The sequence below is a fragment of the Oncorhynchus mykiss genome, chromosome 5 (genome assembly GCF_057628025.1).
Source record: "Oncorhynchus mykiss isolate SJ-2025 chromosome 5, ASM5762802v1, whole genome shotgun sequence".
NCBI classification, from domain to species: Eukaryota; Metazoa; Chordata; class Actinopteri; order Salmoniformes; family Salmonidae; genus Oncorhynchus; species Oncorhynchus mykiss.
The window spans coordinates 30,919,779-30,943,436 of record NC_143026.1 but is presented as its reverse complement, the minus strand read 5'-3'; positions in this window follow the sequence as shown (position 1 = coordinate 30,943,436).

Below are 23,658 nucleotides of genomic sequence, written 5' to 3'. Positions count from 1 at the left end.
TTAGCTAGGTTTTTTGCCCATTGATTTTAAAGTAAGGTTTTACAAATGTATTATACTGTAACATTACTGCATGATTGTAGCCGGTTTACTAACACGTTAGTTCTATTAGCTATGTTGACTATGACGTTACTTTAGCTAATATGGTGACAACGATGTAGGCTGTTTGTAGCGGTTATGATATGGTTTGACTTGGAAAGGTTTAGTCGCCTGGTCACATACAGATGATGTGTTGTGCATTGAAGTCCACAAGTGAAGGGAAAAGGTGAGAGGAGGAGAGCGCATAGATCCAAGAAGGAATACAACGTGGCTACTTTGAAAGTGAACTATGTTATCGCATGATCAGGGGTGTATCATTCCGCTGATTCTATTGAGAAACATTTCTTAAATGGAATCAAACAGAACAAAACAGGGATAAACATACCTGAATTTGTCCAATAGAAACTCTTGTTTGTATCTGTTGGACTAATGATTACACCCTGTCACCTTACATTTTTATCTGGACCTGTGTGCACCTGCGTGGTAAACTTTCATTCATAGGCTAGGTTGTAGCAACCTCATGATGGGTACAGGGACAATTTGAGTATCATGTAGTAACCTAAACCTATCGCTGTTACGTTGAACTGGGTGAATGGAATATGAATGACAGTCATCCAATATTCTGTAATAGAAATAAGGCCATGCTCATTAAAAAAATAAATAGTACTCCCTCATCTTAAAAACAGCACACACTGCCACTGAAGGAAATGCCATACTCTACATTTTCTTTCAAAATGTAAAAGCTTATATCCAGATATGACTGCAAACTGCTGGTGAAGATCAGTCAACCCCACTCACCCCCTGTGTCAGTGTCTAAGAGACACCAGTGTCTGAGAGTCACCAGTCTCAACCATCATTGATATACAACCTTTAAAATCAGTGAACTATTATGTCTCTAAATGTGGCCTCTTCCCGACTCTAATCATTCAAATTCACACCATTGCTAAGTTGCTGTCTAATGTGATTGCATTAAGGTATGCATACCTTTGAAAAACAGCAGAAGATGGCCAAGGGACTGAGTTCAGGAGCTATTTTAAACCTCTAAAATGAATCCCATTTTATTTTCTCTGAGGGTCAAGAAGGCAAAGAAAATGATAGGTCTGAGTAATCCATTGTTGGATTAAAGTGGAAGAAAAATTCTAACATTTGTAAAACATATATATATATAAAAAAACACTCATCTTGATTAGATAAGTATTCAACCTCCTGAATCAATACATGTTAGAATCCCCTTTTTCACCAATTACAGCTGTGAGTCTGTCACATTTGTTGTAAGGAGGAGACCAAGGCGCAGCGTGGTATGTGTACATTCTTCTTTATTGAATGAACACTGAACAAAATATCAAAACGAACCGTGAAGCTAATATGAGTAGTGCAGACAGGCAACTAAACATAGAACAAGAACCCACAAACACAAAAGGGAAAATGGCCACCTAAATATAATCCCCAATCAGAGACAACGATAAACAGATTCCTCTGATTGGGAACCATATCAGGCCACCATAGACACATAAATACCTAGACCTACAAAACCCCTAGACATACAAAAACGCTAGACAATACAAAAACTAGCATACCCACCCTCGTCACACTCTAACCTAACCAAAATATAAAGAAAATTGAGATATTAAAGGTCAGAGCGTGACAGAGTCTTTCTGGGTAAATCTGTTAGAGCTTTCTACACCTGGATTGTGCAACATTTGCCTATTATTCTTTTAAAATTCTTCAAGCTCTGTCAAATTTGTTGTTGATCATTGATAGACAACCATTTTCAGGTCTTGCCATATATTATCAAGCAGATTAAGGTCAAAATTGTACATCTGCCACTAAGGAACATTAACTTGGTAAGCAACTCCAGTGTAGATTTGGCCTTGTGTTTTAGGTTATTGTCCTGTTGAAAGGTGAATTAATCTCCCAGTGTCTGGTGGAAAAGCAGACTGAACCAGGTTTTCCTCTAGGATTTTGCCTGTGCATATCTCCATTAAGTTTATTTTTTATCCTGAAAAACTCCCCAGGACTTAACAATTACAAGCATACCCATAACATGATGCAGCCAACACTATGCTTGAAAATATGGATGGCGGTACTCAGTAATGTGTTGCCCTGGATTTGCCCCAAACATAACACTTTGTATTCAGGGAAAAAAGTATATTGCTTTGCCACATTTTTTGCAGTATTACTTTGGCTATCTGCCTCAGTCTGCATAGCCAGCATTAAGCTAATTGTCTGTGATAATATTTTTATGAACTTATCCATCAGCATAATGTGATCCGACAGTGGAAAACATAACACAGGACTACTACAAATAATCTGGATGGCCTTTGAAGTCTTATTTCCACCAAATTTGGCCAGGGTCTATTGTAAGTGGCAGTGTGAACTTGTTATATCATTGTTTTGATGTGTTTTTATCTGAATTTTGTCTGTTTTACAGATACATTATTATTATCTAAGTCACCAGGTCTTGTTGTTGTTCTCCCATGCCCATCAATGATTAGCTATCACATGAATATGCACTTAGTTCAACAGGTTCAACAGGTCTCCGATATGAATTTAGCAGCACATTGGTGGATGACTCGAGTGTTTGCTGAGATATTTGTATCTGCCATTGGTAGTGTACACACAACATCTACAAAGCTTTTTTAGATGCTTCAGAGAATTATGTCCACATTTCTTTTGATACTGCCACATTAGACATAAAGTTTGTTACTTTCTGTTATTAAAGGTTTTGCCACAACTTCCTCCGAAGTTGGTGCCTCTCCTTGTTCGGGCGGCGTTCGGCGGTCGTCGTCACCGGCTTTCTAGCTGCCACCGATCTACGTTTCTTTTTCTATGTTGTTTTGTCTTGATTGTACACACCTGGTTCCCATTACGTTAATATTGTTTTCCCTATTTAACCCTCTGGTTCCCAATATGTTTTGTGCGTGTTTGATCCTTGTTGAGTGTTAGACTGCTGTGTTGTGGTGTGTTTTCCCTGCGTGGTAATTTATGTTTCTTTCTTTTCGAGTAAAGTACGTTATTTTACTCAGTTCTGTGTCCTGCGCCTGACTCCGTCCTCACCACTGCACACTGACACGTTTGTTATTAAAGGTTTGTAACTTCAAAATTACAATTGATATACCAAATTAGCAACATACTATTGTATTACATTAGATGACACAAGGATAGTTCTGATTATTGTGGAATTCCGTGTAATGTTACTGGATAGTTCTGTCAGGGTGGTTTGGGATGATGTGTCCTTGACTGCTGACATTCCCAGTCCCACATGTTCTCTCTTGCTGTATCCGTTCCTCAGCTTCTCCCGGCTAAACATACAGAGAAAAAAACCCAGTTCAATGTGTTGGAGGCACCATGAAAATAAAATCATTACTTTACTGTTGTGCATTTCTGCCAACCACACCACTGTCACCATGGTTACAAAATATAGCTGGGAAAACATACACTTTCGTAAAAGGCCTGGGCGTGATTAAACACAGAAATATGCTTTTTTACAACAAAGCCATATTTTTTTTACATTTCTGACCTTTGAGCAAAGTAATAGCTCAGGTCAAACAAATATAACATATAACACGCCCTCACAATTCAGACCCACCACACACATACAGTACATTATCACAGTACATCATCGCCAGACATGTCTAATGCTATTATGGTAACACACCGTATATAACACAACCATCATTTCTTGGCTCTGAAGGCATTTTAGGGTAGCCTAGTGGTTAGAGCGTTGGACTAGTAACCGGAAGGTTGCGAGTTCAAACCCCCGAGCTGACAAGGTACAAATCTGTCGTTCTGCCCCTGAACAGGCAGTTAACCCACTGTTCCCAGGCCGTCATTGAAAATAAGAATTTGTTCTTAACTGACTTGCCTGGTTAAATAAAGGTAAAATAAATAAAAAAAAAAAAAAAAAATTTTGGAGTAACATACATTGGCTGTCTGTGTTTTGCAGGCGGTTCTTACTTCAGTGTGATTGTGTTGTGTTCTGGCTGTGTTGATTGCCATACAAAGGTTGAGCATGGACCTCTCTCAGACAGCCAAGGACAGGAATGATAACAGTGCGTAACAATGGAAACTGTGGAAATACAAAGGCTGGAAGATGACTCAGTCACTGAGTGGCACTGTGATGGCTCACCTAACCAACACTATAATGACTCACCTACCCAACACTCTGATGGCTCACCTACCCAACACTGTGATGACTCACCTACCCAACACTGTGGTTGTTCATCTACCCAACACTGTGATGAATCAGCTACCTAACACTGTGATGGCTCACCTACCCAACACTATGATGACTCACCTACCCAACACTGTGATGACTCACCTACCCAACACTGTGGTTGTTCATCTACCCAGCACTGTGATGAATCAGCTACCTAACACTATGATGGCTCACCTACCCAACACTATGATGACTCACCTACCCAACACTGTGGTTGTTCATCTACCCAACACTGTGATGAATCAGCTACCTAACACTGTGATGGCTCACCTAACCAACACTATAATGACTCACCTACCCAACACTCTGATGGCTCACCTACCCAACACTGTGATGACTCACCTACCCAACACTGTGGTTGTTCATCTACCCAACACTGTGATGAATCAGCTACCTAACACTGTGATGGCTCACCTACCCAACACTATGATGACTCACCTACCCAACACTGTGATGACTCACCTACCCAACACTGTGGTTGTTCATCTACCCAGCACTGTGATGAATCAGCTACCTAACACTATGATGGCTCACCTACCCAACACTATGATGACTCACCTACCCAACACTGTGGTTGTTCATCTACCCAACACTGTGATGAATCAGCTACCTAACACTGTGATGGCTCACCTACCCAACACTATGATGACTCACCTACCCAACACTGTGATGATTCACCTACCCAACACTGTGGTTGTTCATCTACCCAGCACTGTGATGAATCAGCTACCTAACACTATGATGGCTCACCTACCCAACACTATGATGACTCACCTACCCAACACTGTGATGGCTCAACTACCCAACACTATGATGACTCACCTATCCAACACTCTGATGGCCAACCTACCAACACTGTGATGAATCAGCTACCCAACACTATGATGACTCATCTACCCAACACTGTGATGACACACCTATCCAACACTGTGGTTGTTCATTTACCCAACACTGTGATGAATCAGCTACGTAACACTGTGATGGCTCACCTACCCAACACTATGATGACTCACCTACCCAACACTGTGATGACTCACCTACCCAACACTGTGATGTCTCACCTACCTAACACGTGATGGCTCATCTACCCAACACTGTGATGGCTCACCTACCCAATACTGTGATGGCTCACCTACCCAACACTATGATGACTCACCTACCCAACACTGTGATGACTCACCTACCCAACACTGTGGTGACTCACCTACCCACCACTGTGATGACTCACATACCCAACACTGTGATGACTCACCTACCCAACCAACACTGTCGTGCCCATGGAGGACTTCATAGAATATTAATATTATGTAGTAGGCTACTTTTTGTATGGAATGTGTCACAAAATGTTGTATAGAATGTTTCTTGACAGCCTCACATGAGCTCACTGTTGGAAATGATGTGGAGTCCTCCCCTTGCAGAACATCATAGAAAATGTATTATATTATGCAGGCTACTTCTGTACAGAATGTGTCAAAAAAGTTTGTAGAAACTGTGTCGCATGTTTATTCCTTTGTTAGACCGCGTCAAACAAACAATCACACACATTATGATTCATAATACATAAACAAGTACTTCTGACTTGGAATATCATGTACAAACATAACTTTTCCCCACAGATATACAATCTAGAATATTAAAGACATAAGATACAAAAACAAGTCTTTGATTTTCCAGAACTGGTTTGACAACAGCATTATCTGGGATAAACAATTATTGAATAACGATGGACAACTATATAATTATCCTGAATGCATGAAGACACACCATGTTCCAATCACTCCTGAGGAGTTTCAAATAATGGTTAGTGCTTTCCCTAGAAGTGTTGTTCTTCTTATAGGATAATATTGTGGTACTCCAACTGCAACTGTTGAGTCATTTGTAGCCTCAATTTAGCTTGAAGAATTTAACATTTTAAACTCTGAATGTAATAACATGTATATAATAAAGCTCTGTCAAGGTGCTACTATTCCCTCTGCTAGAATGTACTGGAATGCAGCCCGGGACAGGTGAACTGGAACAACGTTTTGTTGTAAATATTGTATATCTAACAAGGTGGAAGAAGTATCATATAAACAAATTCACAGAGTGTTTCCTGTAAAGAACTTTATTGTACATGGATTCAAAATGGCTATAGATGACAAATGTGTGTTTTGTGCTTGTGATCCAGAAACTATTGACTGTTTATTTTGGGACTAATCTCATGTCAGAAGATTTGGGATTAAGTTAGAATACTTTCTTTGAAGGGAATCTACTGTTAATGTTTATTTGGAAGACTGATAATATGTTTTATTTTAACCCAACTGTTATGGACCCCGATTTACATTTGAATAGTTCATTTGATATTTTTTTCTTGGAAGATTCTTTATTCAAAAGATGAAGTGGGCAGAAAACAAAACCCTCTTTAAATGGTTTAAGACAGAACTGAAACATTATTTGAAATGATCAGTAAATGATCATTCAAAAATTCAAAAACAGCTGAGAGAAACACTGAACAATGTCAACAAAGGCTGAGTTACAGTGGGAGAAGTTGTACTACAGACGATTAAGACCCCTCTCAGCTCTTAATGGGGCTGAAGGCTGTCTGTCTGCGTGTACCTTTGATGATCAAAATACAAAGCTAATAACAAATATTTCAGCCATGAGGTCTGCAGTGTTTTGGCAGTAAGAGTGCTGTGTAGCATCAACATCCACTCAGCAGCCCGTAAATCCCCCAGCAGTCCTGGGCCACATTTGATGACGTCACCGCCAAAAGCTACTTCACGAGCGTCCCTTGTTCCCATCTGAAAGCAGTGTGGTGCAGATAGGGCTGTGACGAATTTGGAATTTGGGGTAATGACTGATTGTCAAAAAAATGTTGTTTTTTTTAACAATGTTTTGAGCATGTTATTTATTTTTGAAAATGACCTACGACCTAAGACCTACCTAATGAAGAAAACGCAGTTTTGGTGACACCCTTGTCTCAAAACAGACATGGTTCTGACTGCTTGGAACTTTTTGAAAATAAGATTCTCCCAACCATGCCGCTCTGCTCGTAAAATTATTACTAACTTTACCCACTTCAGTGGAGGACAGAGGAGCCTCTTAAAGAAGAAGTTACAGGTCTGTGAGAGCCAGAAATCTTGCTTGTTTGTAGGTGACCAAATACTTATTTTCCACCATAATTTGCAAATATATTCATAAAAAATCCTACAATGTGATTTTCTGGATTTTTTTTCTCATTTTGTGTGTCATAGATGACGTGTACCTATGATGAAAGTTACAGGCCTCTCTCGTCTTTTTAAGTGGGAGAACTTGCACAATTGGTGGCTGACTAAATACTTTTTACCATTAACATAATATCAAATTGATCAGAAATACAGTGTAGACATTGTTAATGTTGTAAATGACTATTGTAGCTGGAAACTACATTTAACTACATTTAATGAAATATCTACATAGGCGTAGAGGCCCTGTAACGGCATTCCTCCACCTCTTCTGAGGAGGAGAAGCGAGAAGGATCGGAGGACCAAAGCGCAGCGTGGTAAGTATCCATAACGTTTATTATAAGATATAAACTGAACACTATGAAAATGCAAAACAATAAACGTGAACATGAACGAAACAGTACCGTGTGGCGACAAACACTGACACGGAAACAAACACCCACAACTCAAAAGTGAAACACAGGCTACCTAAGTATGATTCTCAATCAGAGACAACTAACGACACCTGCCTCTGATTGAGAACCATACTAGGCTGAACTCAAAACCCCAACATAGAAAAACACACATAGACTGCCCACCCCAACTCACGCCCTGACCATACTAAATAAAGACAAAACAAAGGAAATAAAGGTCAGAACGTGACAGGCCCATTATCAGCAACTATCACTCCTGTGTTCCAATGACAAGTTGTGTGAGCTAATCAAAGTTGATCATTTTAAAAGGCCAATTGATAATTAGAAAACACTTTTGCAATTATGTTAGCACAGCTGAAAACTGTTGTTCTGATTAAAGAAGCATTAAAACTGGCCTTCTTTAGACTAGTTGAGTATCTGGAGCATCAGCATTTGTGCGTTCGATTACAGGCTAAAATTTCCAGAAACAAAGAACTTTCTTCTGAAACTCGTCAGTTTTTTCTTGTTCTGAGAAATGAAGGCAATTCCATGTGAGAAATTGCCAAGAAACTGAAGAGCTCGTACAACACTGTGTACTACTCCCTTCACAGAACAGCGCAAACTGGTTCTAACCAGAATAGAAAGAGTGGGAGTTCCAAGTGCACAACTGAGCAAGGGGACAAGTACATTAGAGTGTCTTGTTTGAGAAACAGATGCCTCACAAGTCCTCAACTGGCAGCTTCATTAAATAGTACCTGCAAAACACCAGTCTCAACAGTCTCAACTCACCAGTCTCAACACCAGTCTCAACTTTGTACTATTCCCAATCTTAATCTTTTCTTTTCACCGGCCATTCTGAGATATGGCTTTTTCTGTGCAACTCTGCCTAGAAGGCCAGCATCCCGGAGTCACCTCTTCACTGTTGACGTTCAGACTGATGTTTTACGGGTACTATTTAATGAATCTGCCAGTTGAGGACGTGTGAGGCGTTTTCTTTTACACATATTTAAGGTTTTTTTGTGTAGGCACAGAACTACTTTCATACCACTTTCCATTAATTTTTAAAAACCAGTACTGGTTACCTTCAGACAACACTTCTGGGGCTTGTAGAGCAAAACGTAGATTGCCACCTTGTTCGTGAGAATCTCCCCTTTCCACAGTGGTGTCACATTAGTTTGTAGCCCAAAAGGTTCGGGAAGCTACAAACCGAAGTTGGTACATCGACTGTGCAGACTTCAGACGAGTCCCCTGGCACTTGTGGGGGTCGTAGTACAAAACAGAAAACACCATCCAGAGAGTTTTTTTTGGCACAAAACTACCTCCATACTTCCATCCGTGACACTTGTGGGGGTTGTAGATAGTCTCCCCTTTCCATAGTGTGGTCAGAATAATTTGTAGTCCAACCGTTCGGACGCTACAGACGTTTTTGTGAAAAGGCATCTCATGGTCTTACAAACACCGCTGTCGCTCTGCCACCTTTCACTTGCAGATGCGGAAGTGCGACATCGACGGATGCGATGGATTGAGACGCATCCAAGATTTTGATGGGGATCTTTTCATTATGTTACTTAGATTGACACACTATCAACTCCAGGGGTTTAAAAATACAGATTCACAATATGTTCCAGATTACTCTTCACTGAGTATTTTGAACTGCTATAATCACAGACTAATATATCTTGTGCAGTTTGGTACTCTTTGTAATGGATGCTCCTTGTCCCTTTCCATTCAGATCTATGTTCTTATCAGCTGATTTAGCTTTCCAGTAAAAGCACATAGTGTACTGTACATGCAGACATTACAGATAATGGACAGAAAGGTCACCCTTACTTTTTGTTATGTCATGTAAAGTACAATATATTATAAAACGTGTATTCACACACACATTCTTCTAAATCTGATTCACAAAACTCACATTATAGCCTCAGTCATGACTTGGTCCCTAAAGAGGAATGAACCATATTTATTAGGACAGACGCTAGGATTTGTGATTCCTCATGAGTCATGGATATAAGTAATTACACGTAAATGATCCTTGTGATAATCAGGGGATCATATTCTAAACCGCTACTCTTACATTATTGCCTGATCCATGGTGCTGTCCCTGAGGAGACATAGTCACACACTTGGACATATTCAGTGCATTCGGGAAGTATTCAGGCCCCTTCCCTTTTTCTACATTTTGTTACGTTACAGCCTTATTCTAAAATGGATTATTTACAAATGTTCAATCTTCAATCTACACACAATACCCCATAAAGACAAAGAAAAAACAGGGTTGTAGAAATGTTTGCAAATTTATTAAAAATAGAAATACATAATACTTATTTACATAAGTTCTCAGAACCTATAAGACTCGAAATTGAGCTCAGGTGCATCCTGTTTTCATTAATCATCCTTGAGATGTTTCTACAACTTGATTGGAGTCCACCTGTGTTGAATTAAAATGACCGGACATGATTTGGAAAGGCACACACCTGTCTATAAGGTCCCACAGTTGACAGTGCATGTCAGAGCAAAAACCAAGCCATGAGGTCGAAAGAATTGTCCATAAAGCTCAGAGACAGGAATGTGTTGAGGAAACGATCTGGAGAAGGGTATCAAAAAATGTCTGAAGCATTGAAAGTCCCCAAGAACACAGTGGCCTCCATCATTCTTAAATGGAAGAAGTTTGGAACCACCAAGACTCTTCCTAGAGCTGGCCGCCCAGCCAAACTGAGCAATCAGGGGGAAGGCCTTTGGTCAGGGAGGTGACCAAGAACCCAATTGTCAATCTGACAGAGCTCTAGAGTTCCTCTGTGAAGATGGGAGAACGTTCCAGAAGGACAACCATGTCTGCAGCACTCCACCAATCAGGCCTTTATGGTAGAGTGGCCAGACGGAAGCCACTTCTCAGTAAAATGCACATGACAGCCCGCTTGGAGTTTGACAAAAGGCACCTAAATGACTCGCAGACCATGAGAAATAAGATTCTCTGGTCTGATGAAACCAAGATTGAACTCTTTGGCCTGAATGTCAAGCGTCATGTCTGGAGGAAACCTGGCACCATCCCTACAGTAAAGCATGGTGGTGGCATCATTATACTGTGGGGAAGTTTTTCAGTGGCAGGGACAGCGAGACTAGTCAGGGTCGATGGAAAGACGAACGGAGTAAAGTACAAAGAGATCCGTAACAAAAATTTGGAACAAGTCAAGGGGTCTGAATACTTCCCTAATGCGCTGTGTCATTAGTCTACCCCAGACAGAGAGAAAGATACATGTCACAATTTGTATTACATAATTACAGTCTCTGCTCCGAAGACCTTTCGCCTCCTAGCAACGCTGTGAGAGACAGTTAGCCATTTGGTTTGGGCCTCTGGGGGAAGATGAGCCAATGACAGTACAGCCTCCCTGCCAGGTTGGACTCCGCTTTGAGCCCTTAGCACCGGCCAAAACCATCATTCACCACATTCTTAGTGATGGAAGATAAACTTTATACAATTGAGTAAAGATTGATTCTCGCTGGCGCGCAGCTTCCAAATATTTATCTTTCTAAAAGGAGGTTTTTCTATCAGCGGGGTGGCAGGGTTGGAGAGGGGGTGGTGGGCCAGATGTATTTCTGAGAAGTGTGAGTGCAATCATGTATTCTCGGCAAAGCTCTGTCGGTGCAGATGTGCAACGCTTTGGATATCATTTTTTATTCCTGGTTATGTTTGAAAACTCCTGTCCTTTTTCTTCGCAAACTGAAAGAATCATAAACACATTCTATTTTAGAGTCTGTTATTTTTGTTCTGTTCGCTCTGTTTTTTACATATCAATTGGATAGGGTTAAATTAGTTGACTAGCAGCCCTTCATATTATCTAACAGAAAAATTAGTGAAGAGCATATCAAACTGAATTAAGTGGAACATGCAGTAGCGGTGTGTGGGTATAATCACTGGGGAAGCCAAGTAGAAATACATGTTGACTCACCCTACTTGTAAAGAAACGGCAATGCCATCCTGATCTCTTTCATGTTGACGAAATGGTCTATCACTCTGTCATACAGTACACAATTGTATTTTTTGTTGTCCTAGGCTACCTGACTAAAATGCTTGGTCACTAGCCTAATTTCCATTCATGGGCAACGTTAGCGTGTTAACGTTAGCCTTCTACATCTACAGTACCTACATATTGAACTTCCATCCTCTTAGGCCAAGGGCATAACAATGTATGAATTAATGGTTGGATCAGAATCTCCGTTATAATCATTGGCCAGTCTCGGAGAATTAAGTAAAACCACAAGTCCAAATCCCTTTGACCTAGCTGGCTAGCCACTGGAGGACAACAACACAACAAGATGCAAAAATTCAAGTTTTTCTGTCAATGTCATATGCTGTCAATGGGATTTGATAGGATTGATGCATAATCCAAGATGGGTCCTTGACAATTTTTTGGGTGCACCAGGACCATTCACAGTTGAGCTCTCTCAGTCTAGTTCAACGCTGATTGGCAAATTTTTTAGATATTTTTTGTCAAGGGAGGTCAAATGCTCGCTGGCTTCCCTTACCTTCAATGCTACTTACGGCAACAATGTCATACTCGTTTGGACCATACAGCATTAGATAGATGGCCTACACATAGAAGGACAGAGGGGTGCTGTTTTGCTCACTTGGATGCTTTCTCCTGTGAGATACATTCAGCCGCCTGCGAATTGAAGGAAAATTATGAGACACAGAGAGACGAAAGATACATTTTTGGGGGAAGCCTTTAAAAAAAAACTATTTTCTACATTGTAGAATAATAGTGAAGACATCAAAACTATGAAATAACACATATGGAATCACATAGTAACGCAAAAAAGTGTTAGATCCCTCACTTCAAAGGCAGTTATAGTCAATAAACTAATCACTGATCATAATCTTGGCCTGACTGAAACATGGCTTAAGCCTGATGAATTTACTGTGTTAAATGAGGCCTCACCTCCTGGTTACACTAGTGACCATATCGCCCGGGCATCCCGCAAAGGCATTTACGATAGCAAATCTCAATTTACAAAAAAAAAAATATGTTTTCGTCTTTTGAGCTTCGAGTCATGACATCTATGCAGCCTACTCAATCACTTTTTATAGCTACTGTTTACAGGCATCCTGGGCCATATGCAACGTTCCTCACTGAGTTCCCTGAATTCCTATCGGACCTTCTGGTCATAGCAGATAATATTCACATTTTTGGTGATTTTAATATTCACATGGAAAAGTCCACAGACCCACTCCAAAAGGCTTTCGGCGCCATCATCGACTCAGTAGGTTTTGTCCAACATGTCTCTGGACCTACTCACTGTCACAGTCATACTCTGGACCTATTTTTGTCCCATGGAATAAATGTTGTGGATCTTAATGTTTTTCCTCATAATCCTGGACTATCGGACCACCATTTTATTACATTTGCAATCGCAACAAATAATCTGCTCAGACCCCAATCAAGGAGCATCAAAAGTGGTGCTATAAATTCTCAGACAACCCAAAGATTCCTTGATGCCCTTCCAGACTCCCTCTGCCTACCCAAGGACGTCAGAGGACATAAATCAGTTAACCACCTGACTGAGGGACTCAATTTAACCTTGTGGAATACCCTAGATGCAGTTGCACCCCTAAAAACAAAAACAAATTGTCATAAGAAACTAGCTACAGAAAGTAGCCGAGCTCTGAAGCAAGCTTCCAGAAAATTGGAACGGAAATGGCGTCACACCAAACTAGAAGTCTTCCGACTAGCTTGGAAAGACAGTACCGCGCAGTATCGAAGAGCCCTCACTGCTGCTCGATCATCCTATTTTTCCAACTTAATTGAGGAAAATGAGAACAATCCGAAATGTATTTTTGATACTGTTGCAAAGCTAACTAAAAAGCAGCATTCCCCAAGAGAGGATGGATTTCACTTCAGTAGTAATAAATTCATGAACTTCTTTGAGGAAAAGATCATGATCATTAGAAAGCAAATTACGGACTCCTCTTTAAATCTGCGTATTCCTCCAAAGCTCAGTTGTAATGAGTCTGCACAACTCTGCCAGGAACTAGGATCAAGAGAGACACTCCAGTGTTTTAGTACCATATCTCTTGACACAATGATGAAAATAATTATGGCCTCTAAACCTTCAAGCTGCATACTGGACCATATTCCAACTAAACTACTGAAAGAGCTGCTTCCTGTGATTGGCCAAATAACTTCACAGATCTTAGGAGGCTATGTTGAACATAATAAATGGCTCTCTATCCATCGGATGTGTACTAAACTCACTAAAAGTGGCAGTAATAAAGCCTCTCTTGAAAAATCGAAACCTTGACCCAAAAAATAAAAAAAAACAATCAGCCTATATCGAATCTTCCATTCCTTTGAATTTTTTTTGAAAAAGCTGTTGCGCAGCAACTCACTGCCTTCCTGAAGGCAATCAATGTATATGAAATGCGTCAGTCTGGTTTAGACCCCATCATAGCACTGAGACTGCACTTGTGAAGGTGGTAAATTACCTTTTAATGGTGTCAGACCGAGGCTCTGCATCTGTCCCGGTGCTCCTAGACCTTAGTGCTGCTTTTGATACCATCGATCACCACATTCTTTTGGAGAGATTGGAAACCCAAATTGGTCTACACGGACAAGTTCTGGCCTGGTTTAGATCTTATCTGTCAGAAAGATATCAATTTGTGTCTGTGAATGGTTCCTCAAGGTTCTGTTTTAGGACTACTATTGGTTTCACTATATATTTTACCTCTTGGGGATGTCATTCGAAAACAAAATGTTAACTTTCACTGCTATGCAGATGACACACAGCTGTACATTTCAATGAAACATGGTGAAGCACCAAAATTGCCCTCACTAGAAGCCTGTGTTTCAAACATAAGGAAGTGGATGGCTGCAAAAATTCTACTTTTAAACTCGGACAAAACAGAGATGCTTGTTCCAGGTCCCAAGAAACAAAGAGATCTTCTGTTGAATCTGACAATGAATCTTGATGGTTGTACAGTCAACTCAAATAAAACTGTGAAGGACCTCTGTGTTACTCTGGACCCTGATCTCTCTTTTGACAAGACTGTTTCAAGGACAGCTTTTTTCCATCTACGTAACATTGCAAAAATCTGAAACTTTATTCCATGCTTTTGTTACTACTAGGTTAGACTACTGCAATGCTCTACTTTACGGCTACCTGGATAAAGCACTAAATAAACTTTAGTTATTGCTAAATATGGCTGCTACAACCAAAAAAAAGGATCATATTACTCCAGTGCTAGCCTCCATACACTGGCTTCCTGTTAAGGCAAGGGCTGATTTCAAGGTTTTACTGCTAATCTACAAAGCATTACATTGGCTTTCTCCTACCTATCTTTTCCGATTTGGTCCTGCCGTACATACCTACACGTATGATACAGTCACAAGACTAGAATTTCGAAGCAAACAGCTGGAGGCAGGGCTTTCTCCTATAGAGCTCACTTTTTATGGAATGGTCTGCCTACCCATGTGAGAGACGCAGACTCAGTCTACACCTTTAAGTCTTTACTGAAGACTCATCTCTTCAGTGGGTCATATGATTGAGTGTAGTCTGGCCCAGGAGTGTGAAGGTGAACGGAAAGGCCCTGGAGCAAGGAACCGCCCTTGCTGTCTCTGCCTGGCCAGTTCCCCTCTCTCCACTGGGATTCTCTGCCTCTAACCCTATTAAAGGGGCTGAGTCACTGGCTTACTGGTGCTCTTCCATGCCGTCCCTAGAAGGGGTGCGTCACTTGAGTGGGTTGAGTCACTGACGTGATCTTCCTGTCTGGGTTGGCACCCCCCTTGGGTTGTGACATGGTGGAGATCTTAGAGGGCTGTACTCTGCCTTGTCTCAGGATGGTAAGTTGGTGGTTGAAGATATCCCTTTAGGGGTGTGGGGGCTGTGCTTTGGCAAAGTGGGTAGGGTTATATCCTGCCTGTTTGGCCCTGTCCGGGGGTATCATCGGATGGGGCCACAGTGTCTCCTGACCCCTCCTGTCTCAGCCTCCAGTATTTATGCTGCAGTAGTTTGTGTCGGGGGACTAGTGTCAGTTTGTTATATCTGGAGTACTTCTCCTGTCTTATCCGGTGTCCTGTGTGAATTTAGGTATGCTCTCTCTTTCTCTCTCGGAGGACCTGAGCCCTAGGACCATGCCTCAGGACTACCTGGCATGATGACCCTTGCTGTCCCCAGTCCACCTGGCCGTGCTGCTGTTCACCGGACGTGCTACCTGTCCCAGACCTGCTGTTTTCAACTCTCTAGAGACAGCAGGAGCGGTAGAGATACTCTTAATGATCGGCTATGAAAAGCCAACTGACATTTACTCCTGAGGTGCTGACTTGCTGCACCCTCAACAACTACTGTGATTATCATTATTTGTCCACGCTGGTCATTTATGAACATTTGAACATCTTGGCCATGTTCTGTTATAATGTCCACCCGGCACAGCCAGAAGAGGACTGGCCACCCCGCATAGCCTGGTTCCTCTCTAGGTTTCTTCCTAGGTTTTGGCCTTTCTTGTGAGTTTTTCCTGCTTCTACACCTGCATTACTTGATGTTTGGGGTTTTAGTCTGGGTTTCTGTACAGCACTTTGAGATATCAGCTGATGTAAGAAGGGCTACATAAGTACATTTGATTTGATTTGATCAGTGCTCAGACTGACCGCAGTAAGCTGAGAGAGGCTGGAATGAGGGCTTGTAGGCCTGTTGTATAAGGCAGGTCCTCACCAGACATCACCGGCAACAACGCCCCCTATGGGTACAAACCCACTGGATCAGACAGGACTGGCAAAAAGTGCTCTTCACTGACGAGTTGCGGTTTTGTCTCACCAGGGGTGATGGTCGGATTAGTGTTTATCATTGAAGGAATGAGCGTTACACCGAGGCCTGTACTCTGGAGCAGGATCGATTTGGATTACAGGGAAGACATCCCCCTCCCTCATGTGGTACCCTTCCGACAGGCTCATCCTGACATGACCCTCCAGCATGACAATGCCACCAGTCATACTCCTCTCTGTGCGGGATTTCCTGCAAGTAGCCCTATTCCCCCCCCATTTTTTCAGGGACACGTTATTCCATTTCTGTTAGTCACATGTCTTTGGACCTTGTTCAGTTTATGTCTCAGTTGTTGAATCTTGTTAGGTTTATGCAAATATTTACACATGTTAAGTTTGCCGAAAATAAATATAGTTGACAGTGAGAGGACGTTTCTTTTTTTGTTTCTATTATTAATTCCATTTCTGCACTTAGATGTGTGTGTATTGGGTACATGTTGGAGCTAGAACGTCTGCTAAACACGTGTATGTGACCAATAAAATTTGACTTGATTTGAATTTAAAAAAAATCACAGACAGTTTCACCGCTAAAGAACCCCTACACCATCACACCTCCTCCTCCATAATTCACGGTGGGAACCACAAATATGGAGATCATCCGGTCTCCTATTCTGTTTCTCAAAGAGAAACACCGGTTGGAACCAATGTTCTCAAATTTAGTCTCATCAGACCAAAGGACAAATTTCCACCAGTTTAATGTCCATTGCTCGGGTTTCTTGGCCAAAGCAAGTTTCTTCTTATTATTGGTGTCCTTTAGTAGTGGTTTCTTTGCACCAATTTGACCATGAAGGCCTGATTCACTCAGTCTAGTCTGAACAGTTGATGTTGAGATGTGTCTGTTTTTTATTTAGGCTGCAATTTCTGAGGCTGGTAACTAATGAACTTATCATTTGCAGCAGAGGTAACTCTGTGTCTTCCTTTCCTGCGGCGGTCGGAGCAAGTTTCATCATGTCGCTTGATGTTTTTTGCGACTGCACTTGAAGAAACTTTAAAAGTTCTTAAAATTGTCTGGATTGACTGACCTTAATGTCTTAAAGTAATGTCATTTGAGCTGTTCTTTTACCAAATAGCCCCAATGGCGCTGTCCATGCTGTCACAGACGCTATAATGGCACAGATATAAAGATGAGTCCTCTATCTCTATGATCTGCTATTACTGACTCAGATGTTCCTTCCTGGTTCGATTTGTATGTTTGCACCGCCTACCTGCCTGCCTTCCTTTGCCTTTATCCTCTTCACACAGTGGATATTGAGGGCAGACAAAATGCTGTTACGTCTCCGTCTCTACGTCTAAAATGTACTGGGAGCACAAAGATGCATGATGTGTACACTGACTCAATAAGATATCAGAAAAGAGAGTGGAAAGAGAGAGGGGGAGATGGAGGACAAACAGAGTGGATGGAGAAGGGCTAGTGCTATCTGGTTACATAACCGAGTGGCCCAGCTAGGTAGGGTGGGGGGAAGTGAGTTCATTCATCTGCAATAACCACCTGCAGATGTGGTACAGTACATCTAATCCATGAGTAAACTCCTATTGATTGCTAGTTGGTGGGTCAGAGAGGGGACTAGACGCTTGTCTGCCCAGCTACAGAGAAGAACACACATACAGTGCCTTGCGAAAGTATTCGGCCCCCTTGAACTTTGCGACCTTTTGCCACATTTCAGGCTTCAAACATAAAGATATAAAACTGTATTTTTTTTGTGAAGAATCAACAACAAGTGGGACACAATCATGAAGTGGAACGACATTTATTGGATATTTCAAACTTTTTTAACAAATCAAAAACTGAAAAATTGGGCGTGCAAAATTATTCAGCCCCTTTACTTTCTGTGCAGCAAACTCTCTCCAGAAGTTCAGTGAGGATCTCTGAATGATCCAATGTTGACCTAAATGACTAATGATGATAAATACAATCCACCTGTGTGTAATCAAGTCTCCGTATAAATGCACCTGCACTGTGATAGTCTCAGAGGTCCATCAAAAGCGCAGAGAGCATCATGAAGAACAAGGAACACACCAGGCAGGTCCGAGATACTGTTGTGAAGAAGTTTAAAGCCGGATTTGGATACAAAAAGATTTCCCAAGCTTTAAACATCCCAAGGAGCACTGTGCAAGCGATAATATTGAAATGGAAGGAGTATCAGACCACTGCAAATCTACCAAGACCTGGCCGTCCCTCTAAACTTTCAGCTCATACAAGGAGAAGACTGATCAGAGATGCAGCCAAGAGGCCCATGATCACTCTGGATGAACTGCAGAGATCTACAGCTGAGGTGGGAGACTCTGTCCATAGGACAACAATCAGTCGTATATTGCACAAATCTGGCCTTTATGGAAGAGTGGCAAGAAGAAAGCCATTTCTTAAAGATATCCATAAAAAGTGTCGTTTAAAGTTTGCCACAAGCCACCTGGGAGACACACCAAACATGTGGAAGAAGGTGCTCTGGTCAGATGAAACCAAAATTGAACTTTTTGGCAACAATGCAAAACGTTATGTCTGGCGTAAAAGCAACACACCTCATCACCCTGAACACACCATCCCCACTGTCAAACACGGTGGTGGCAGCATCATGGTTTGGGCCTGCTTTTCTTCAGCAGGGACAGGGAAGATGGTTAAAATTGATGGGAAGATGGATGGAGCCAAATACAGGACCATTCTGGAAGAAAACCTGATGGAGTCTGCAAAAGACCTGAGACTGGGACGGAGATTTGTCTTCCAACAAGACAATGATCCAAAACATAAAGCAAAATCTACAATGGAATGGTTCAAAAATAAACATATCCAGGTGTTAGAATGGCCAAGTCAAAGTCCAGACCTGAATCCAATCGAGAATCTGTGGAAAGAACTGAAAACTGCTGTTCACAAATGCTCTCCATCCAACCTCACTGAGCTCGAGCTGTTTTGCAAGGAGGAATGGGAAAAAATGTCAGTCTCTCGATGTGCAAAACTGATAGAGACATACCCCAAGCGACTTACAGCTGTAATCGCAGCAAAAGGTGGCGCTACAAAGTATTAACTTAAGGGGGCTGAATAATTTTGCACGCCCAATTTTTCAGTTTTTGATTTGTTAAAAAAGTTTGAAATATCCAATAAATGTCGTTCCACTTCATGATTGTGTCCCACTTGTTGTTGATTCTTCACAAAAAAATATAGTTTTATATCTTTATGTTTGAAGCCTGAAGGGTGGCAAAAGGTCGCAAAGTTCAAGGGGGCCGAATACTTTCGCAAGGCACTGTATATTTACAGTTGAAGTCAGATGTTTACATACACCTTAGCCAAATACATTTTAACTCAGTTTTTCACAATTCCTGACATTTAATCCTCGTAAACATGCTTTGTTTTTATATATTTTTATTTTTCCGGTATTTTACCAGGTAAGTTGACTAAGAACACATTCTCATTTACAGCAACGACCTGGGAAATAGTTACAGGGGAGAGGAGGGGGATGAATGAGCCCAGGTTTTAGGTCAGTTAGGATCCCCACTTCATTTTAAGAATGTGAATTGTCAGAATAATAGCAGAGAGAATTATTTATTTCAGCTTTAATTTCTTTCATCACATTCCCAGTGGGTCAGAAGTTTACATACACTCAATTAGTATTTGGTAGCATTGCCTTTACATTGTTTAACCTGGGTCAAACGTTTCAGGTAGCCTTCCACAAGCTTCCCAGAATAAGTTGGGTGAATTTAGGCCCATTCCTCATGTCGGAGCTGGTGTAACTGAGTCAGGTTTGTAGGCCTCCTTGCTCACACACCCTTTTTAAGTTCTGCCCACACATTTTCTATGGGATTGAGGTCAGGGCTTTGTGATGGCCACTCCAATACCTTGACTATGTTGTCCTTAAGCCATTTTGCCACAACTTTGGAAGTGCTTGGGGTCATTGTCCATTTGGAAGATACATTTCCAACCAAGCTTTAACTTCCTGACTGATGTCTTGAGACATTGCTTCAATATATCCACATATTTTTCCTGCCTCATGTTGCCATATATTTTGTGAAGTGCATCAGTCTATCTTGCAGCAAAGCACCCCCACAACATGATGCTGTCACCCTGTGCTTTACGGTTGGGATGGTGTTCTTTGGCTTGCAAGCCTCCCCCTTTTCCTCCAAACATAACGATGGTCCTTATGGCCAAGCAGTTCTATTTTTGTTTCATCAAACCAGAGGACATTTCTCCAAAAAGTACGATCTTTGTCTCCATGTGCAGTTGCAAACGTAGTCTGGCTTTTTGATGGTGGTTTTGGAGCAGTGGCTTCTTGCTTGCTGTTCATATAGGACTAATTTTACTGTGGATATACATACTTTTGTACCTGTTTCCTCCAGCATCTTCACAAGGTCCTTTGCTGTTGTTCTGGGATTGATTTGCACTTTTCACACCAAAGTATGTTAATCTCTAGGAGACAGAACACATCTCCTTCCTGAGCAGTATGATGGCTGCGTGGTCCCATGGTGTTTATACTTGCGTACTATTATTTGTACAGATGAACGTGGTGTCTTCCGGCATTTGGAAATTGTTCCCAAGGATGAACCAGACTTGTGGAGGTCAGCAAATTTTTGGCTGATTTCTTTTGATTTTCCCATGATGTCAAGCAAAAAGGCACTGGGTTTGAAGGTAGGCCTTGAAATACATCCACAGGTACACCTCCAATTGACTCAAATGATGTCAATTAGCCTATCAGAAGCTTCTAAAGCCATGACATCATTTTCTGGGATGTTCCAAGCTGTTTGAAGGCACAGTCAACGTAGTGTATGTAATCTTTTAACCCACTGGAATTGTGATGCAGTGAATTATAAGTTAAATAATATGTCTGTTAATTAACAATTGTGGGAAAAATTAGTTGTGTCAATCACAAAGTAGATGTCCTAACCGACTTGCCAAAACTATAGTCTGTTGACAAGGAATTTGTGGAGTGGTTGAAAATCGAGTAAAATCGAGTTTTAATGAAAATCTAGTCTGTCTATTGACAGGCCATAGTAGCAATAGGTGTTTCTTTATTTTCCATTGGTAAACCTGAATTTCAAAGAGCATGACGCAACCCCGGAATAGACTGGGAGGAACATGGATGTTGAAATTGATTCACCCATATACAATGTAGGCTCAGGGGAGTAGGGACAGTGAAGAGGGCTGAAGTGCTGAGGAGCCCCATTGAAATGCTCGTTAGTGGCCGGTGAAGGTTTGTACTTCCCCATTCAAAGTCAATTAAGGACTTATTATCTGGACTTGTAAGACAATACGTTTTGGATGTCCAGATCTATTTTTACGGTAACTCTAAGAGGTAGCTTCTGGATTTAACGCCTGAAAATACACTGAGTAGAGGTACTGTATGGAACATTATGTAATTGTCCTATCCCACATCCTCAGTGATGCAACATTCAGACCCTCCACTTAAAGACCTTAACCTTATTCACATAAACAGCTGTCCTGTATATGTATGGTCGTTGTCTTATGTACAGCAATGATTTCATCCATTTTATGATGATGTGACTCACAACCCTAATCCAGACTACAGGAAATAACATCCCCAAATTGTTACACAGGAATAACATTTAACATTCAATTTATCAGCCACCATTTTGAACAGACAGAGATTACAATTATCTCTGACGGGAATAAAAGTCCCCGCCGAGGGCAGAGACATAGACTGCAGAGGTTTGACATTTGTGGAGGTGGAACTGACTGAACATGTCTGACTCACCACCAGTGAGACAACTGAAGTAGAAACTTGGGTGATGAGAGGTAAATCATTACCTGGGTGTGGATATCAAAGGGCACCGTTGTAGGGCATACATCAAGAGGTGCTTCAGACAGAGGGACATGGAGGCTTTTTTCTGTAGGTCCTATTTTTGTCTGTATGTTTCCGTGTTTGTCTCACACACACAGGTAGATGATACAGAAGTACATGGTGTGATGGGGTACGGTTGCACAGCATTACCGAGGCTCAAGGGACCGACGTCACGTGAACCAGTCACAAAACAGTAGCTGATGTTCTGTATTCCTATAGCTTCTTCCCCTGAGAAATGTAGCAAGGCATAATTGGATTTAAAAGATGAGTACAAAAAATATGTATAAATATAAGCCATTGTATATGGCTTGTAGTACTTCATGAAGTCTGTCCTCTCTCCCTGAGTTCTCGATCTTCCAGCTGTGCAATCTACTCTGCTCCTTAAATAGACTGCCTGTGTTTAGCTGCACTTGATGCCTCTTCTTAGTTAAATCTGAATTTTCCTAATTTCATGTCACCAGATCTGAGACGTGTTTTTATTTCATTTAAATCAAATGAATATTTTGCCATTGTTTATCACTGACATAATTCATGTTTAATTTACTACAATTTCAGATTTTAGATAAGTTGTCCCTTGTTGAACTGTGTTCTTTGTGTGTTGTACGCTATACGTGCCCTGACAAAATTACCATAATGAAGTGTGTGTAAACACATGACAGCTGGGATGTGTTGCAAGAAACATCTGTTGAGAGATAAAAGCAGGCTGTCATGGCTAGTTATGGGCTCTACTGTGTGAAGTGTCATATTGCTCTTGGAATTACTGACATTAACAAGAGTGATTGCTGAATTCATGATGCCATAAAAATATTGAAGCCGTAAACAGGATACAGAATTGCAATTCAAATTTGAATTAAATGAATTACAATTGAATTCGGTGAAATTTAAATGCCTGTTATTTTCTGTATTCGGTGTACTCTATACAAATACATTGCTTTGAAAAAGTATTTGACCCCTTTCTGATTTTCTCTATTTTGGGATTTTCAACCAAAATCTAATATTAGATAAAGGGAAGCTGAGTTTACAAATCACAAAACAAATGGATACTCATTTGATGTATTTAATTAACAAAATCATGTAACACCCAATTTTCCTGTGTGAAAAAGTAATTACCTTTAGCTGCAACAACTGCAACCAAATGCTTCCTTTAGTTGTTGATCAGTCTCTCACATCGCTGTGGAGGAATTGTGGTCCACTCTTGCATGCAGAACTGCT